Here is a 21288-nt window from a genome sequence, read left to right on the forward strand (position 1 = left end):
GAATTATTAAGAAATTTTACCTTCACAATAAGTGTTGAAAATGGCATCCCCATGAACGCAGACAAGCATCCACCCATCCTTGCATATTCGTGAAGACACGCATCAACTCAGGCTGAGAAATATTGTTGATGAAATTGGTGATGGCTTCCTGGAGTTCTTGAAGACCATGGGGATTGTCTTTATAAACAATGCCTTTCATTGCTCCCCAAAGATAAAAGTCCAGAGGTGAAAGATCTGGAGATCTTGGTAGCCAAATATCCTTTGAAATTTATCGTCTGCAAACACGTCGCTTCGTAGCATGATGGAGCCACGGGCATCATGAAACCTCTCAAAATTTGGAAATTAACTTCTGTACATTGTTACAATGTGGAATATCATTGTCAGGAAACTTTTCTGCAAACTCCTATCTTACTCTCTCAGTATACTCACTTGCACTACAAAACGCATGTTCCACCAAAGAAACTCGTGCCTCACGTGGAAAAACCATCTTAGAGCCGAATCCACTGACTTCTCAAAAACAACTGGCTTACAACACAAAGGGCTGACGTGCTGCTGACTTGTTGACATAATACCCACATCAAACGTCACATAGGCCATTTATACCGACAGTATTAACAATGAGGCTGCTTGTCATTGTTTACATGGAATTTGCAGAGGTGCACAGTGACTTTTGGGATTGAATTTGGGATTAACGGCTAGATTGAAAACGAATAAGCGAAGTAGTATCATATTAAAGTCACACTGTTGTAACATCAAGCTATATAATTGTAATTGTCAACTGTAACATGCATAATTTGTCCACATGGGACTACATGCCAAGGGACTAAGTCAAAGTACTACAACCTATATAGTATTTTGAGTGACATAATTACTATGGAAGAATTATTGTTTGGTCTGGTTTGATAGAGAAGTCTTTTTTCTAACAAAGTTGAGGCTCGTGGAGGAGCTAGAACATAGAACGGTTCAGGACTGTAACACACAAAAGGAACAGGAGAAAGAGAGGAGGGAAGCACAGCAACAGCAAGGTTGAGGAACAAAATAGAGGGAGACTTGGGCAAATGAGGGGTGTGAGGATGAATGAGGGATAGGGGAGGAAACACCGAGTGGACAAAATGGATGTATACAGCCTCAATCTCTCAAAAAGGCAAAACTGTAAACTTGGCAAGAGTTGGGCTTGGGGATGGGGGGATGGTAGGGTCACGCTTTTAGATGGGGGGAGGGGGGTGGGTGATCTGAGATGGTGATGAACAGCTGCCTTGAAGATCTGGATGGAAGAATGAGGTTGAAGAGAATGTGGAAGTTGGTTGAACTACAGGTAGAAAAAGAGGAATGATGAGTGGATAAAGCATGGAGAGAGCAGACAGTGCAAGACCAGAAAGGAGGTGGTACAAGACAGAGAGACCATCAACCTATCTGCAATGTGAAGGTGATAAGCCCATCGACTCAGCTTCATCGCAGGTGATTCCAATGATCATGAAGGCCTTGGTTTCCACGGCATCAAGTTTAGCAAGATGTGAGCCAGGGACGCCAGTCCAGAAGGGAGAGCAGTGCTCCATGAGGCTGCGGATGAAGGTCTTGTAGTTAGACAAGAGTTCAAGTGTGCCAAGGAAGGACTTTGCACAATGGTGGATGCCCAGTTGATGGCTGGTATTGGAGGCTAACTTAGAAGTAAGTGGAGAGAGAGAGAGAGAGAGAGAGAGAGAGAGAGAGAGAGAGAGAGAGAGAGAGAGAGAGAGAGAGAGAGAGAGAGAGAGAGAGAGAGAGAGAGAGAGAGAGAGAGAGAGAGAGAGAGAGAGAGAGAGAGAGAGAGAGAGAGAGAGAGAGAGAGAGAGAGAGAGAGAGAGAGAGAGAGAGAGAGAGAGAGAGAGAGAGAGAGAGAGAGAGAGAGAGAGAGAGAGAGAGAGAGAGAGAGAGAGAGAGAGAGAGAGAGAGAGAGAGAGAGAGAGAGAGAGAGAGAGAGAGAGAGAGAGAGAGAGAGAGAGAGAGAGAGAGAGAGAGAGAGAGAGAGAGAGAGAGAGAGAGAGAGAGAGAGAGAGAGAGAGAGAGAGAGAGAGAGAGAGAGAGAGAGAGAGAGAGAGAGAGAGAGAGAGAGAGAGAGAGAGAGAGAGAGAGAGAGAGAGAGAGAGAGAGAGAGAGAGAGAGAGAGAGAGAGAGAGAGAGAGAGAGAGAGAGAGAGAGAGAGAGAGAGAGAGAGAGAGAGAGAGAGAGAGAGAGAGAGAGAGAGAGAGAGAGAGAGAGAGAGAGAGAGAGAGAGAGAGAGAGAGAGAGAGAGAGAGAGAGAGAGAGAGAGAGAGAGAGAGAGAGACAGAGAGAGAGAGAGAGAGAGAGAGAGAGAGAGAGAGAGAGAGAGAGAGAGAGAGAGAGAGAGAGAGAGAGAGAGAGAGAGATCAGAATTGAAAGATATATTCCAAGTGTTTGACAATCTTGTGATTTTGTCAAGGTCTGAAGAGAGGGAAGAGGCTGCTGCCTGTCTGTCTGTCTGAAGGATGAGTAATGTTATGGCAGATGGTGGAGTCATTAGCAAAGAGATAAAGAAGATTTTCCAGTGTCAGAGAGATCTTTGATAAAGAGCTTTAGAGCATGCTCGAAGAAATGCAACATATATCTGTCCGCACACAGGAAATGGTGATACATTCGAAGTTTATTAAGTCTTTGGCCATGTGATTTGTTCATCGTCTGGCATATGTGAACCTAAATGGAAAATCATGAGTAGTATGCATGCAAAATAATCTGAGCAGAAAAAATAGATTCATCTGTATTTTATCACAAAACATGGCATATCTGCTGCGTAGTTAGTGCAGTAAGGTAAAATATTGCAACCTATCGTAATAAAATATTGATATTAAACAACTCACAGAATGTGTGTGGAGCAACTCCCAGTAATGTGATTTGTCTTTATCCATTATGTACAGCACTTTGATTGGTAACGTGTCGTTTTTGTGCGAGTAAATTCAAGCGACAGAAAAACATTTTTGGCAATCATTTTCTCCCAACATAGGCAGAAAAAATGTATGTCTACAAGACTACAACCAAACACACATGGTGATATTAGAGCGAAAAACCAATCCTAATCCTATGAGGGATTACCAATTTAGTTTACGTGCCAATACCGATTCTGATGAATTTTGACTTGAAAACTAGCACTAATCAAACTGTAAAGCCAAGCAAGAGTCCATTGCAAAGGAGAAAGTTGTAACAAATGAGTGAGGCTACAGAATTGAGTGAACAAACTACCGCCTCGGGAGAGTAGGCCTTACAAACACAAAACCGGTGCGATTCCACATGATATATACAGATACTGCTCCAACACCTCTACATATTTTTTTAACGACTCCAAATAAAGACCTTTTGGAATAATTGTCTCGTTATATGCGAGTTTTGTTTCTTTCTTTAGCTCACCTGGAACATCGTTCCGGGCAGCTTATGATGAGATGGTGCATCGTCCGTCCGTCCATAAATACTTGCAACTTCTTCTCTGAAACTACACACACGATTTCGATGAAACTTTACCACAACCTTCAGCACTCTATATGTCCCAAAGTTTGTTCATGGCATGAAAAAAAATTGGGCCCTCACAGAGTTTATGGGGGTTTCCCCCCAATATAGGTATATGCTTTCTTCTCAGAAACTACACATACAATTCCGATGAAACTTGACCACAACCTTCATCACCTGTAATGTACCAAAGTTCGGTCATGCTATTATTAAAAAAATTGAGGTTGAAGGGGATTTATGGGATGGGGGAGAGGGGGGGAAGTTTGCCCCCAAAATAGGCATTTGCTACAACATTGGTTCATTGGTCGATTTTGCTGATTCCACCCCACGTTGACTTTCCTCCACAGTATCATTCTACAAGGTGAGCGACCAGGGGTATTGCCCCTATTTTTTCTTTTTACTACGACTGGACTGGACTGGAACCTAAAAGTACGCAAACTCGCTTCTAAAGCCTGGGTTGGAATCTCGACTGAGCTATAAACTGTCATCCTGATGCTTCACATGCAGGGTGATTCATCAGTGTGTGCTGTCTCTTGGATGAACGTTAAACTGGGAGTCCCGTCTGCCGGCGTTAGTTGCTGACAGTTCAAGATCCCATGGTGTCCTTCACAAAGAGTAGGTGAGCGATTGCCGGTACCATGAACAATTACAAATTTCTGCCCTAACTTTAGTCGAACATCAGGCCTGGCCTGCCGGTTCGTAAAAGACTTCGGCCAAACTCCCCCCGGCCTACACCACAAGAACGTAGAAATAATTGTGGTCATTAAATAAGATTATTTTACTTCTGCTCCAGAATGGTGCACACTCGTGAATTTTATTATTATTTTTAAGTCCAAGTAATTTTAAAAAGTCACAATTGCTCCTATGTGAGTTTTTTGTTACTCGTGCAAGTGAGGAACTGCACAGAACCATTTTTTTCCAGGTTGCAAATTGCCACGAGCTGGAATCCCAGCACAGTCTCAAGGCCCGATTGATTCTCACAGAGAAGTCCTGCGTCACAGCCCTGACTGTCCAAAAACACCTCAATGGTGTGATTCAATCAAAGGATTCGATAAGCAATACACCCTTTGCAATTGCGACCATTAATTTGCTTTACAAATATTTAAACTCGCAGAACGGGTGTACAGAAAAAATTAACAAAGCTAGCCAGTTTACGAAAACACACCAATATATTGAACGAGAAGGGCACTTGGAAGAGTGCGTCCCCCAGCCACGTAATTCCTGATCCACGAGAACATATCAGGCCCAATACATTTCTGAAATATCATGCGAAACAGTACTATTAGTCCATGAGCCAGGTGGCCGATTTTGAGGTTTTGGTATCAAGCGACTGAATAAACGCCGTTGTGATTTTTGGGTAGCCTAATGTCTCAAGTATTCAAAAAAGTTGAGCGGACCTTTCACATCAGTAGCTTAATAAAGTGGCCACCGTATTTTTTGAAATCCATATAAGCGAGTTTGGAGTACAATAAGTCAACTTTTGGTTAAGGTAGACAGACTTGTGAGGGCTCATTTTGTTTGTTAGAACCTGCTGAATCTTATGATATGTGGATTGTTTCGTTTTCTGCGTTTCTGAGCTCGGCATTGAACTTTGTATGTGAAAATTGTGACTATTGTCACATTTCATCAAAATATGCAGAGAACTTCCCTCACTACATCGTTAAAACTATTGTTCTGGTGATAATTTTACTTTGGTTGAGTCAAGATGGTTCTTCTGAATCTATAGAATGTGTAGTATAACCCATGTGAGGCCATTATCCCACTGAAAATGGATATATTTTGGAAATTAATTTCCATGTATTGACTGAATTTGGGGTAGGGGTAGTCGCAGTTCATAATGAAGTCCACTCCCCATGTATCAAAAGTTTACTCAGATTGGTATTAAAATACTTCAAAATATCCACTTTTAACAAGGTTTGCACATTTTTAAAAATTTGCTTTAACCCTTTAAGACCGAAAATATCCCGCAAATCCGTTTTTTTTTAATAGCCTGTGAATAAGTAATTGCACGCGTACTCCGAGTCAGGAAATGATAAAGAATAATCCCACAGGTATAAAAGTAGTCATGAGTTAGTAACAAGAAGAACCATGGATTTCCCATTGTCTGTATTGAAAATTCAGAGTTCTTTCTTTCTGGGACCCCCCCCCCCCCGTCCCCGTGTAGTTCTTAATTCACTGTGCTGCCACCATGTGGAAACACAGCAAAACGAATTGTTTGACATAACTGTACATTTCCTTCACTGGGATAAGGGAGAAGATTCTCATTGATTTTCATTTATCTATCTGTTATGTTCATTACATGATCCCAAAGTTTTTCACAAGTTAGTATCATCTTTTACTCATCAACCCCCCATCCATTACCATATAGAGGCCAAGAGAAGTGCACACTGACAATGTAGCAGTGGTCCTATAGAAGTACACAACATGATATACATACATATACATACATACATACATACATGGTTCTGCTCTTGTAGATGCAAATGCTTAGAGCCTGGGGTAAGGGGGAGCGCAGTCCCATCACTCACTTGCCTATGATCCCATTCTTCATTGAAAACTGCAAGGGGAAAATCCCTTTTTCAGATGTTTGCAATTTGGGGTTTTCAATCCAGCTAGTGAACCATTTTCGAAGTTAAAAAGGAAGGGATTAACCAACTACTGTGGAACACATTGTGGCCTATAATTCAGTTGACGTTCTATCTTTTCAGGTCCCATTTTGAAAATTTCAAAGAGAAGACAGAGCCATACGTCATGACCGATTCTGAGGAAGACTGCAGGAAAACGAAGCGCCCAAGAGTCGAAAAAGCCAAATGTGTAATATGTGAGGAAGAATGTAATGTGGATGAACTTGTTAGACATTGCGTCTTGGCAAAGACTCTATGAAATTGCTAAGATAAGACATATTGAACCTATTTTGAGGATTGCTCATGCCAATCCTCCATCCGCACCGGATATCCGTTATCATAAGAAATGCAGAGACAGACTAACGCATGTTAAAAAATCTGAGAAAAATTCAGGGTGATCTCGGTAACTTGAGTAGTGAGCCCAGTTCTGTTCAGCGGAGGTCTTCACGCCAGTCCACAGATGCTGCGGACAAATCACGTGTCTTTCCAGAAGTATGCATCTTCTGCGAGAAAAAGACAAAGTACATTCAAGATTCTCGCACAAGGGAACCGCTCATTCAGTCCTCAGAACTAAGGGCTGATGAAACGGTACGTGATGCTGCTATTAGGAGATGTGACGAGAGGATCATTGCCCTCACATCCCGTGACATTGTTGCTGCTGAAGGGCACGACCATGCCACCTGCTATAGGCGTTACACAGTAAACTCAAAACGAGACCAATCAACGACACCAAAGACCGCATCGCAGTCTGCAGCAGACGACGATGGCTACGCCAACGCTGTGGGAGTCGCACTGGAGAAGTTATATTCGTATGTGCGTTGTAACATATTGTTCAATCCTCGCCTGGTTTCCCTGGTAGAAATCACAGCAAAATTGGAATCGTTTTTCATTGAACAGGGTGTTGAAATTAGAGCGTCCACAAAAAAGAATTTACGCAGAAATCTTGAGGCTGAATTCGGTGACACCTTGCACTTTTTTGAAACAGATCACAGAGTGTTTCTTAGACCACATAACCTTAAAACCGATGACATTGCATCTGAAGTTATCCGTTTATAAAAGTGAATTCAGCTGTACAACCAAGGACAAGACTGTGTCCAGTTGATTGAAAATGTTGCAATCATACTCAGGGATAGCATCAAGGGTAGCATACAAGAACAAATGTGGCCTCCGCACCCCGAAGAACTGGACAAATCATACATTGAGTTGCCAGAGTGTCATGACATTTTTGAAGGTGCTCCTGGGGGGTACACAGCGCGACGCATCTGACCGAATCTCTCGGCTGTCATGGTCATTTGCGCAAGATATCCCGAATGCTGTGACAAATGCGCAGGTTGTCACACATAAGCATGCCCTGTTAGCTTATGTTGTGAAAACATTGACAGGTAATGTGGAAGTCATCAGGACCCTCAATAGGCTTGGTCACTGTTGTTCCTATACCCGACTCGAAGAAATTGACACAGCATTATGCGTTGAGAAAGTTAGTCGAGGTGATGGTGGCATTCCCAAAGGAATTCATCCTGGTGTCCCAACTGTTTTAGCCTTTGACAACATTGACAGGAGGGAAGAGACACTGAGCGGAGAAGGAACAACACATCGTGTTAACGGTATTGTGATGCAGCCTGTGTCTTTAACCTGTGCTCCGCAGAGGCAAGATGAGCCATTAGTTTTTAAGCAGGAGAAAAGAAGAACAATTGAGACAGTTGGTGATTGTCTGCCATTGTATGAAGCAGGCCAGAGAATGGTTCCACCCCCACGAAACACCCCAACTTTGTCAATGCCATTCATAGATGCATCCACAAGTGCTCACCAGCGAAATTACATTTGGCTTCTTGTGCGGATGCATGATATTCACAACCAGATCATACCATCATGGACTGGATTCAATATCCTGACAAGGGACAATGTTTCAGTATCCAAGGACACCGTTGGTTACCTGCCAACAATCAATGCCCCACCTTCAGATCTTTCTTCTGTGCAAGAGATTCTGTGCAAATCAGTGTCCATTTGCCAGTCATTAGAACTTGACAAAATATGTGTGGTAATGGACCAAGCTTTGTATGCCAAAGTGACAGAGATAGCTTGGAAACACCAGTTGAAATTCGAACGTATTGTCTTGAGGATGGGAAATTTTCATGTCATCTGCAATTTACTGGGCATAATTGGAAAGCTGTTTGGATCTGCTGGACTGCGTGATCTCGCGGTTGAATCGGGGATAATAGCAGAAGGGTCAATTGAGAAAGTCTTATTGGGTCAGCAATACAACCGAGCTGTGCATCTTCATAAAATCGTTTATGAAGGGATGATGCGACAGGTTTGGTCAGGGTTTTTAGAGTGGTTAGACAACAGCCACCATGATGATCTGCACACGCTTGATGAAACCTTTCGATGTGTGGCTGATCTCCACGAAAACATGTGCTCTGTTACACTTGAATCACTTGAGCAAGACATGTCTTGCCAAAGGATACTTCATCTTTTTGAGGTATACTTGGGTGTTCTGCGTAATGATCGAGGTCCTGTTTCGGCATTCTGGATGACGTACATTGATCTGGTCTGATCAGAGCCGATCGTGCAGGCGATTGGTATCCTCACCGAGCATGTATTCGGAAGATGATTCCATGGTGTTTTGCAATGGACAAAACCAATTACTCGCGCTATCTTCCAGTTCACTACGGTCAGATGATGATGCTCAAGCTGTTTGCCCTGATCTTCACCAACATTTTCTCAATGGGGGGTTTTCTGTTCAGCGCAGCAGTGGAAACCCATTCGGGAAAATTGCTGTAGACCAAACCCTTGAGGAAACTGTAAATAAAGACACACAAACTTCAGGTGGAACCAGAGGGTTTAGCATGAAGCATGGGACCGTGTCTCGGTACTACCTCACTGCAGAGCATAGGGCAGAAGCCTTACGTCAACTCAGGGAACTAATTTTCATCCAAAGTTCCTCAGGACATCAGGATCTGCAGAGATCTCACATCAGTAAAGATGAAGCGGACGTAAAGGCTGTGCAGCAAATGCTAGAGAGTAACTGGATGAATCCATTTGATGAGGGATATTCCGATCTGGTGAGCATTTCTCCTGGGCTCATCGCTCCACCCGATGTCTGCAAGGACTTGCTCAGCGCACAGGAGAAGGGGAGGAGGCGTTTTTGTGGTTTACTTTGAAATTGGAAAGTGGAGAAGGTTTCTATGAACCTATAAAGAGACTGAAGCTGAAAACATTTGCTGACCCACAGAAAGTAAGAACTGTGAAAACACGAGACAAAGAGGTTGTCCTGAAAGCAAACAACCGGCTCTTTGGTAAAATGATCCTTATTTCTGAAAACAGAAAGCTGGATATGAGAGACGTTCTTTCGTATCCTCTAGGACCAAAACCATGGCCATTGGCTAATGGGGATGGCACATTAAAAAAGACCAACAAAGCTAGGCTTGGGAATCATATTGAGAAAGAGGCAGCGAAGGTTGACCCACCATCAGATCGAACGGCCATGATAATTGATGGCATCGGTTTAGCTCAGAAAATGAATGGGGACAATCACACATTTGCTGAAATGTCACAGAGGATCTTGAACTATGTACTCAACGAGGGGAAGGGAAGCAGCAGAATTGATGTTGTGTTTGATACTTACAAGGACAGTTCGATAAAAAATGCGGAGCGGATGAACCGAGACTCTGCTGAAGGCATAGTCTTCAAAGGGATCCGGGCGGGCCACAGGATAAAAATGGGAAAAGGTTGTTGTCAAGTGGGGAGAGTAAGAATAATTTCATCGAATACTTGTCAAGTAGTTTGAAGAATCCATCATGCCAAAACAAACTCTTAGACACAGAACTTTTCGTCACATCAGGCGAAAAATGTGTAAGGATGGAAAGTGACCAGGTAGAGGTTTCCGAACTTGAGTGTAGTCAGGAAGAAGCTGATACTAGGCTGATTCTGCACTGCAGACATGCTGCTTCTTCTTTTTCAAAAGTGATGGTTATATCAGAGGACACTGATGTCCTAGTGCTCCTTCTTGGATTTCATCTTGAATTGGGAACAAACATGTAGCAATTCAATGGCTTACCATCCGACCTGCACCAGATGTTGTCCTGGCTTTGTTGTCTTGATTGCTCCCGAGCATGCAAGAAAGGCACATGTTCATGCATAGACAATGGTTTATTGTGCACACCGGCTTGCAAGTTAAAGGAGTGTGCTAATTGGAAAGAGGATGAGGATGAAGATGGTTTCACGCAAGACGTAGATGACAGCGACGATGATGGTGATTAGTGATTTGAGAAGACTGTTTATTGCCACAGGCCTTCTAGTCCTGGGGCTGATTCTCAGAAGGGGCCTAAAATGAAAGTTTACTGCACCCCCCTGCCAACATAGGTTTTATGTGTTTTTCTTGTTTATTGATCTCTAAGGTGATGATTTTAAAACATTACCCCTTCTAAAAAGTGTCCATTCGAAGTTTTTGGGGGCATTTTTGATACCAGGTATACCGCTTTACCGCTAAAATGGGTTTTTTGTGCTCGGGATGGGTGGGCATATTACATTGCAGTTAGGTTTGCTCAGAGTGCACATAGACACATTAAATACAAATCCAGGTGTTTGATTTTGTTTTAGGAGATATTTTCGCTAGAAATTGTGCGAAAATAATGTAAAGATTGTGTGAAAATGGTAAAAAAAATTGTGCGAAAATTATCAAAATTTTGTTAAAATTATGACAAAATACGATGTTTTGTCACTAACATCATAAACTATTATAGAAATTCGCATTCTAGTATATTTCTTGATGTTGACTGTTGCAAATAGTGTCTGGTGCTTATTCAGTGTGAATTGCATTCGCATTAGATTAACACTGGGAGCGTGGGGGGGGGGGGTGATACCGTTCGCACAGCTGAAGAAGAAGAGACTGGGGCATGACACATCGCACGTCAGCGTCCTGAAGTCAACAAGAGACATGTTTGGCCATCTCCTTGTGATTGGTCAAAGCCGTGAACTATCTATGGAGAAGCTTCTGAGTTACCCACTTTGACCGCTCCCACTCTCAATCGCCATGCCAGATGGAAGTCCAGTGAAGACAGTCAAGGCGAAATTGCTCAGAGCACTAGAAGACAATGTGCAACCACTGACAAGTATCCCCCCCGGATGCTACCTGGGTGCTTGACGCAATGGCCATCATCCATTCAGCAAAAACGGCACCAAACATGACATACTCACAACTGGCCTCTTCACTCTTCAACACCATCACATCTGGTTATCCAGCTGGTGCGCGCAAAGACTGGGTAGTTGACACATACCCTGATATATCCATTAAGATCGCGGAGCGCAACCTGAGAAGCGATGCTGGTATGGAGAGCTTCGAAACCAAGATCCGCACAGGAACACAGAAGATTGACCAGCAGCTGAACAAGTCTCTGATGAGTGGATCCTTCAAATGTGCCCTGACAGAATTCCTCCTGAATGAGTGGTCCAAGCCAGAGTATGCTGCGCAGCTGGGCCAACAAGCACTGTTCGTGACAGTTGGAGAGAGATGCTTCAGGTTGAAGGCCAATGACCAACTAACAGAAGTCCTGAAGGCAGAATTGGCTGAACTGAGATGCACACACGAAGAGGCAGACACCAGGCTTTTGCTTCACGCAGCCCATGCAGCTGATCACGGTGCTCCTGCTGTGATCATCAAGTCCCCAGACAGTGATGTTGCAGTCATTGCCCTTTCAGTCTGCCATCGTATTAGCTTGCAGCTCATCTTTCGCACCAGCACACAACAGCGGACCCGCTACCTTGATCTTACAGCTATGGCACATACCCTGGGACGAGATATCTGCTCTGCTCTCCCAGGTTACCATGCCTTCAGTGGCTGTGACTCGACCAGTGCCTTCACTGGGTGCGGAAAGCTGTCAGGACTCAAACTTCTAAAGATCGAAAATGAATTTAGAGCCACTATGAACAGCATTGGGTAGTCCTTCAGTCTGTCAGTAGCAGAACTCGCCAGAGGAGAAGAGGCCATCTGCGCCCTGTATGGGAAGAAGCAGCACAGTAGAGTCAACGAACTGAGGCATGAGATGTTTGGCGCGCATACCACAGATCCATGCAGACTTCCGCCCTGTCAAAATGCAGCCGAGTTCCACCAACGTCGTGCCAATTACCAGGCTGCCATTTGGAGAAGATGTCTCGAGAACTGCCCACATGTACCCACTCCACATGGTCATGGCTGGGATGTAGCCGGGAACGAGATCACCATCAAATGGTTAGATGTTTCTCCTGCCCCGACGTCTGTCATGGCATGTGTTAGCTGCCGGTGTCTGTGTTGTGCTGACAGGAGGTGCTCCTGTAGACAGAATCAATTAATTTGCACCAGAGCATGCAGATGCAAGCCTAACCAGTGCGGGAATTCCAAAGAAACTATCGTTGATCCACTGGAATCCGACGATGAGACAGATGACGAATAGGACATTGAACAATTCATATGAATCCAGTTTTTCTTATCAGGTAAGTAAGATTTTGCTTAGTCTATAGGTCTTTTAACCTTATTTTACACGGGGTCTGAAATGGCATGGGAACGTGCTAGAAACCTGAAACTTGGCCAGTTGCTACTGCCACATGCTTATTTTATAAAAATGAACTCATTTTAATTTTTGCCTCAACAATGAGCTAATTCTGACGTCAAGAATAATTAATTTTGGCGAAATTCCGTGTTTTTAAGAGGTAAGTTTTGAGTAAGACCCCCCCCCCCCCTTAGACAAATTGCTCCCAAATTTGGTACACGTTTTTAGAAATGACATCGGATAAACGTCACCAAGTTTCAAAGTCATACCTCTAACCATCGTGACAGTATCGGCAGAAAACAAATATGCCCACCCCCCCCCCCCCCCCGTGTAAAATAGGGTTAATATGTGTATTATTCAGTAATAAACATGTTTTTCAGGGTTTCGATAAACGTCCATGCAGGTTTAGTAAAGTTGCAATGCCTCAGCACAATACAAAATGCTTCCTGAAGCCAACAATATTGTCCTATACGAATGCTACAATACTCAAGACTGCAAAAAATGTCAGGTTTTGCCAAAACGTATCACTATATGAAATGGCTTGCAATGGGTCATTTGGACACTTTTTGAAAGGGGTAATGTTTTGAAATCAGATGTCTATAGATGATATAACATGAAAAAACCATCAAACCTATGTTGGCAGGGAGGTGCAGCAAAACTCAAAATTTTGGAATCAGCCCCAGGACTATTCCTGAAGCACGATAACCAACTTTCTAGAATCAAGATAGATGCTAACTTCACACTAAAGTGGACTTTTGGTCAAGCTTTCAATTCATGGGTCGTTATAAGTATTTTCAAGAATGTTCCACGAAAACTCGGCCAAAATACCTCATTTTTCGGATTTGTCATTTTTTACAGAAAACGACTTGTAGAAACCACTTTTATTACACATGAGAGGAATGTGTATGTAACTTCGAGCAAAAGGATCCCAAATAAAAGGTTTTAATCCATTCCAATGATGAGTTATTACATTTTAGTTATCTTTCCCAGTTTCGTCAGAGGGAATGGCGGCCATCTTTGAAAATGGACGCCGTAGGGGTATTAAGCTACTGAAATGAAACGTCCACTTGACATTTTCTGACATCTGAGATGTCAAGCTACCCAAAAATCACGCCGTTTATTCAGTCGCTTGATACCCACTTTTCACCTGGTTCATGGACAATGGTGAAGAATCACTTTAAAAATTAAGTAATCCTCGTATCCACACCGGATTCGGATCTTCATCAAAATCGAATCAATTAATCCTTGCCACACACCCAACATGTCCACCAAGTTTCATCTGAATCCGTCTTCAACTTTTTGAGATATTATGCTATATATCATTTTTGGCCCCATCTCTCAATGTTGAAGAATCGATTTAAAAATCATAGTAGCCGGATCCAGATCCGGATCTTCACCAAAATCGAATCAGTTCGTCCTTGCCACACAACCAACCTATCCACCAAGTTTCATCCAAATATGTCCACAAATTTTTGAGATATCCTGCACTCAAACATACAAACAAACAAACAAACAAACAAACAAACAAGAAGACGACGTCGTGCAGAGCACGATACTTGCGATATCCAGAAAACAAATTTGACCTCAAAAATAATTGGTGGTTGAATTCAATGACCAAATATGCAACTTCTCTTCAAATTTCAATTCAATCAAATGAAAATTGACAATTTTAGAAATCTCATCCAAGTTGTTGACCTTTGGCTGATGTTGACATTTTGACATTTTGACCTAAAAACAATAGGCTTCTTCCTTATGACAAACTCTACCATGTGGTGAAGTTTCGTGAAGATCGGTTTGAAATTGTGACCTGTATGCGACAAACAGACAGACAGACAGAATAACAAAATAGACTGACCAATATACTTGAAAATTTTTCGATTTTGCAAGTAACAAACGGACAGACAGACAGAAAGGGATGAAAACATAACCTCCTTGACCTTTGGTGGTGGAGGTAATAAAATATTGAACAAGTATTTAACACATATTGGGTGGTCGCTAGACTACCGTTATTCTCAGGTTTTCCGTCTGTTTGTTTGTATGTAATGGACAGCTCTGGAGGCCAGAGGAGTCAACCGATTTTGATGAAACTTGACTGGTAGGTTCATACCAGGATCTAGTTGTATGCTTTTGAGCACCGTTGCTATGGACGCCATCGTTGCCTAGCAACAGGACTGAAATTTTTGAAAAAAATCCGAAAAATATTTATTTATTTTTTCGAAAATCAAAAAATCGGCTTCTGCACTTTTATGCACACTATAATCAACCTCTTTGTCAAAAAATTTCAGCCCGATCCATCAAAAACTGTATGACTAGTATGCAATTATATAGTGACCACCCATGTCACCTACCGGCTTGTTTTTTTTGATTGTTGATGTAACATCCTCTTCGCAGAGTGTCAGCAGTTTCTTGGCAAAGGTTATATTGGATGGTTCACTATAATTGCCTTCCCAGTGTTGTTTATCTGTGCTCTCTCCTTTTACATGCTGAAGGTCAAAGAAGGAAGCAGCACATACCATTTGAAAAGTCTTTGGTAGGACTCGACCAGGGTTTGAAGTATTGAACCACCGACCTCCCGGACTCAAAGCAAACCCTCCAGCCATTACACCGTCGAGTCTTGTTTAAACCAAACATATGCAATCCCCTTATCCATTCAAAATCATAACTTGTTAAAGTTGTCTTACAAAATCTTTTTCACAGGATCTAATTGGCTCATTGTGGAGCTGCCACACACACACACACATCTCAAACCTATACACATACATACATACATACAGACAAATACACGAGACACAACACAGGACTGTTAGACGAGCCAAACACACCCAATGAGCCAGGAGGAAGTGTCGTCACTTCCAAGGGCACTTTTGGCAACAGTGACGTCACAACAATGGCGCCACCTTTCTCCACACATTCAGCGGGGCATTTTCAAAGTTAGAATTTCCTCCTCCACATGGATGCCAAACTGTTTGTAACCAAACAGCACACTTAGGCTGGAATAGCAGAAGAAAAGTGTGAGGGATGGCTTGTAGTTTCTCTCCTGAACCATTGGAGCTTTCTCAATCCTGGTGGCTTGATTTTCATCAAATGAGACACTGACGGCTGACCCGTTGTTTTGAAAGAGTCACAATAGTGCGAATGCTGCCTGCATGACCCAGATTCACCCAAAAGCTCGTCCTAGTCATGCTCATGCACAGCCATGGCCTCCGATGGTCGAACTTGGCTCTCGTCCAAATGTACCAAACTCTATAGCTTCGGCTCCAATATTTGCAAACTCCTTCAGCTGCAGTTTTCTGTAGGACCACTCGGTGTTTTATTTTTTTTTAACGACAAAACATCCAGCTGAGGTAAGCCTGGTGTTGGCTTCACATTTCGGTGGCTGGCTGAAGATCTTAGGGTCTTGAGTTTGAGCTCCTGTCGTGTCATTAAATACCGCCTGATGGGTTGACTCAGCCTGTCATACTTCCGGGGTCAGCAAAATGAGTACTAGCTTTCTGGAAACATGGGGCACTGCATTCATAGCACAGCCACGCTCCCAGGAATGATACAACCAGCCACAGGCAACTTACAAAATGATGATGACCCAACCAATGAAAAGTTGCAATCTGGCCAAAATTGTATGGTTCTGTCTTGCTTGAACCCCAGGTTCTTCAAAACCATTAAATCATCTTTCTCCCTGGGTCAGCAAGTGCCACCATCGTCGTCATCTCATCAGTGATATGCAGATGGTTTTCTCTAAAACAAAGGTCTGCCCAGCTGTTTCACAACAATGACTGATGCCTCCATAATTTAAATTTAAATAGTTTCCCATTGTAATCGAGTCCTTCAGAGAAACTGTTTACTCTGTGGCCAGAAAACAATTAATGTTTCTGAAACATTACCAGATTGAAAATTTCCTGCATTTTATATTTAATTATCCTTCGAGCACTGCAGCCAATATCCAGACAAATGCACCCAACTCTGGCTTCGCCTCCAATATTGTGATCAACATATACTCGTTGGAGTTAAGAAGAGATAACAGTATATTGCAATCCCAGTCAGCAAGCACATGAAACCATTTCTATAAGGCAAAATCGACTCCTGCAATGCCACAAATAAAATCAAGAAATCACGTTAAACACCAAATTTCAGGCCCTTTACCCCCACACCCCCTGCCCCCTCACCCATCCAAAACCCCACCCCCATCCTAACTGGTAACAAAACAAATTGTGAAATTATTTGAATTCTGTCATATCAGGATTCAATTTGTACAAGTTTTATGTTTGAAGTACATTGTAAAGTAACGTAAGTGTTTGAGTGTTGTAAAGTCTGTGCCATTTGCAACACAATGTATACATTTCATATTCCAGGGCTGTAGGTTTTGAATTTGTGATGTGTCAGTAAATTAATCATTGTTTTCACTTTTATATCCTTTCAGCAACAGTTCAAATGATGTTGCAGTAGCTAAATAAACACATGATGTTCTTTGTGTTCAGGCACCTATTCTTTGTTGTTGTTTTTTTTTGCTGCCATTTGGCAAACAGAGATTATTTTCAACTAGCAGGAACCGGCGTCATGTAAAATGTGACTTCAAGTCCTCAACTTCCTCCCCCACCCCCTCAAAAACCCCAATCAATTTCCTATACCCTCAGTCCTCAACATCCCCCTCGACCCTAAGGCTTCAACCCCCTTCCCAGTATAGGCAACAGATCGCTCCCAAAAATAATAAAATAACCCCGGTTTGAAGCAAAAACATGCCCATTGCCTATGTGCATATGTAATACATCGTGGTTATCTAGCTCAGATAAATTCCAATTGCACTAGACCAGAGGCTGACACCAAAGGCTGATACCATCACCTTCACAATGTCCATGACACCTATCTGATCCAACCTTTCGATATTTGATGATCCTTTCAACAGTCGCTTTGGTCATTTTACACTGAAGGGAAAACTCATAGAGATGGCATGGCAATTGTGAATAAGACAGCTCTGAAGATGTCTTTGGCATTGCATAGCATCAATATGGTGGTCATATTATTTTTCGGGATACAATTGCGGGTTTCATAAGGACAGCTGTCCTACCAATGGGTGGAAAGGAGCGTTACACAGGATGGATGCATGAACAAGCGTATTATTATTTTGACTAGCAATTACCCGTGGAACATCTGTGCGTTACAAAATGTGAATAGAAGTCCTCAATCACACCCCCACCCTCCACTAACAAACCCCAAATCATCAACCCCCAAGTTTCAACCTCCCTCCCTACTCCAAGCCTTCAAACCCCGACCCCAGTCTGCACCCCCACCCCCCCGACATTCCCCAAAGTCTCAATCTCCCCCTCCCAACTCTGTCCCATCTTTTTTGCTCTCCCCCACCCCCACTCAGAACCCTAACTCTCTGACCTTCTCTGAGGGGAGGAGAAAGTGGGAGAGGTGATAAGGTGGAGAGTGAGCGAGTGAGAGAGCGAGGTGGGAGATAGAACAATTAAATGTCATGTGAATTTAATATTGGTTCGGTCCGTGCTTTCAAAAGCTGTTGCTTCACCCCAAGTCCTCAAAATTCATCAACCCATCCCCATCCCTCAGTCAAACCCAAGTTCTCAAAAGTTTTCACCCCTCTCACCAAATGCATATTATTATATTCGCAAAAGCTCTTCACAAAAGACAGCATCGTTTTACAGTACTCAGAACATTTAATGAAAGCAACCAACCTTTGTGTAGGTAACATAACCAGGCAACTTTTCCATTTAAATAAATCGATTAGCACCTGCTAGTTTGGTTTATTGTACGTCAGAAGAATAACACAGGACTGAATACCGAACCTGTCTTGAGTGACTGACTTCTGTCGTTAATTTTAAAACTTCAAAGCATCAATTACATTTCGCTTTACAAATATAAAATTGCTTAAAACCAAACGTTATTAATAACTATTGTATTCCATAGTTAGTCCACATATCCAATTTAATATGTAAAAAGTTTTATGAAGTCCTGTATTGTTTAACTATGTCGTTGTAAAAGAGTTAACTCACCTTAAATAAACTCTTTATATATATACCCCTGGAATATGAAACAATATAATTAAACAGTTTGATCGCAAACATCAGTTTTCAGTCTTTCAGAGCTTTTAATGTCAGGCATGTAATGACGTGCATCATTTCTTTGAATTTTTAAATATTAAATTTAGACCCATTTATTTGTGAAAATCCTTCACAGCCAATTTGTCCTTGAAGCTCCATCACAAATATTTTTTTAAACATTCATAATATCAAGACACGAGACCCCCACAAACATGCCACTTACTGTATTCTTCTCAGGAAACACTCCTCTCTCCAAATATCCACACGTAGATCCACTCAGATAACCGCAGCACCGATGCAGACAACTTGCCACGGTTCATGTACACCAGAGGTCTGTGAAGTGACAAAAATGGAGGCAATTTGATTTTGAAGCTCTGCCCAGGACAGACAGACAGCTAGACTGGCAGAGAATATATATATATATATATATATATATATATATATATATATATATATATATATATATATATATATATATAATATGTATTTCCTTCTTCTTCTTCTACATATTCTTTAGTCTCCTCGAAGGCTGAACCGAGATGTTTATCGGTTTCCTTTACTTATATAATGGCTACTTCTCTTTTTTTAAAATATTAGCTGTATTGGAAGTGGTTGCTCTTCGTAGTCAAAGAGGAATGTTCACATTAAACATGTGAATATGTACTGTAAGTGTTGAAGTTGCTGTTGAGACAGCCACCACACTCGAAGATCACAAGCAGTCAAAACTGGTGTTAAGGTGTGTCCAAGAAGAACAGACAACTTGTTACCCACAGTTTTGGGAAGAATTTGTAATTTCTTAAGGTTGCTGGTGATAACTCACCTTCTCTTCGCAAAAGACACTGTGGGATATTTAATGTCCACCAACAACCAGTAATGGCAGACGGGTCCTCCGGCTTAACGTCTGTTCGATGAATGATGTACACATACATACCTCAGCTGGCATGCAAAACATGAGGGTGACAGTTTATTGCTGGGTCAAGATTTTAAATCAGGTTAGACAGCTGAAAGACGAGTGCACATTCCTCTAGAGTTTAGGCTCTCCTGACCACCCTTACATAACTGTAAACTCACAATGTACTACAATTACAGAAGTGCCTGTTTGTGTGTTTGACTTCCATGCAATCCTGGACCGCTGGACGGAATGAGTATAAAACTGCTAGTTATACCCGGGGGGTGCACCGGAAAGTTTTAGGGGATTAAAAAAAGTTTCAGATTCTCAGGGGTTCAGGATGGGGAATGGACCCCAAATCTCTCGATGTAAATGTGTAATGTGTCATGCTACTCTCAGGCGGAGGGAGTATTACGAGTCATACGAAAAGGCACCAATTATGAGGAAATTTAAAACTTGTCCGTAATTCTGAGTGAATACAGGACTTTCAAAATGACATAATCCACTCCAGAATGCTCAGCACACTTGTGCAGAGACCCCTAGAAATACTGATCCTTGGGGCATGCGAACTTGTGCCGTGCATGCACGGAAACGAATATTATCTGAAATGGCTCACAAAGCTTCTAAAAGAAGCCGGAAACACTTGCAAAAGTACATGAGAGAATGTTAGGATGTGCCTCTGCACAACAAAAGAGATCGAGCGGGACGCTGTATCTGGTTTGGATGCTTCTCAATACCGATGGAAATGTCATATCTGAGGCTTGTTCAATGTATATGGTAAGTGTAAAATCAACTTTCAAAATGTTGATATTTACTATTAATCATGTTGAGGGTGGGATTGTGGGGGCAGAGGAATTCGGTAAGGGGTGGGGAAATCTGCGAGGGATGTTATATATTGATTGTTTGGTGCTAGTGCCACAATGGAAATTATATTCGATTTTTACATGCATTGTGAAAAGGAGAAGTGAGTGTATGTATCTGTGTGCGTGCGTGTACACAGTTCTTACTTTCGATAAGGGAACTATGTTTTGAGCTTAACATCATTTACAGTAATCCTTTAAAATGTATTATATTTCAGGAATAGCCGGTACTGTACAATTGGTTAACCATTCTGATATTGCCACTCTTACATTTAAATTCTGAAAAATATGTTTTAAAATACTGTTTGAATTGCAGATTTTATGCAACGGCAAATTAAAAGTGCATGCACGGAAACGAATATTATCTAAAATGGCTCACAAAGCTTCTAAAAGAAGCCAGAAACACCTAATCTAATCACTTTCTGAAACCTAATCACTTTCTGAAGACACACACACACAGCACATGCATCAAAGGCCTCATTATAATTCATACTTCATTTTGAAAGTCCTGCATTAACTCGTCCGCAATTCTGAGGGAATTTACCCATCCATAATTCTGGAGGATTCTCTGGTATCTGTTATTCTTTTGTCAACACTTTCTTTTAACAATAAACATTGCATATGACAAAGTGGAGTCCCCAAACTATCGCCGCTTTGAAGTGCCAGTTGAACAATCCATTTCTCCGTTACATTTCCTTTGCTCCTAACCCCTGCAACCTGAAGGTGGGATTCTACATAAGCTTGGAGAACATCGGTGTCCAGATCCATAATTCCTTCTCTGTCCAACTCAAGCACCTCACCTGTGATTTTTTTTCATCTTATTTATAGCCATTCTTCCTTTGT

General features: G+C 42.1%; 1 long non-coding RNA gene across 1 annotated transcript in view; it reads right to left on the minus strand.

Annotated features, from left to right (window-relative positions):
- Window positions 1-2736: 2736 nt before the first annotated feature.
- The window catches only part of LOC147018669 (uncharacterized), a 22559-nt gene continuing 4007 nt past the window's right edge, over window positions 2737-21288 (minus strand). The window contains exons 2-3 of the long non-coding RNA XR_015062807.1: window positions 18920-19029; window positions 2737-3481 (exon numbers count right to left, since the gene is read on the minus strand). This is a non-coding gene — a long non-coding RNA (uncharacterized LOC147018669). The remainder of the gene's footprint in view (window positions 3482-18919; window positions 19030-21288) is intronic.

This window comes from Eptatretus burgeri, chromosome 10, assembly GCF_056783735.1.
Source record: "Eptatretus burgeri isolate ZD-2024b chromosome 10, Ebu_testis_v1, whole genome shotgun sequence".
NCBI lineage: Eukaryota > Metazoa > Chordata > Myxini > Myxiniformes > Myxinidae > Eptatretus > Eptatretus burgeri.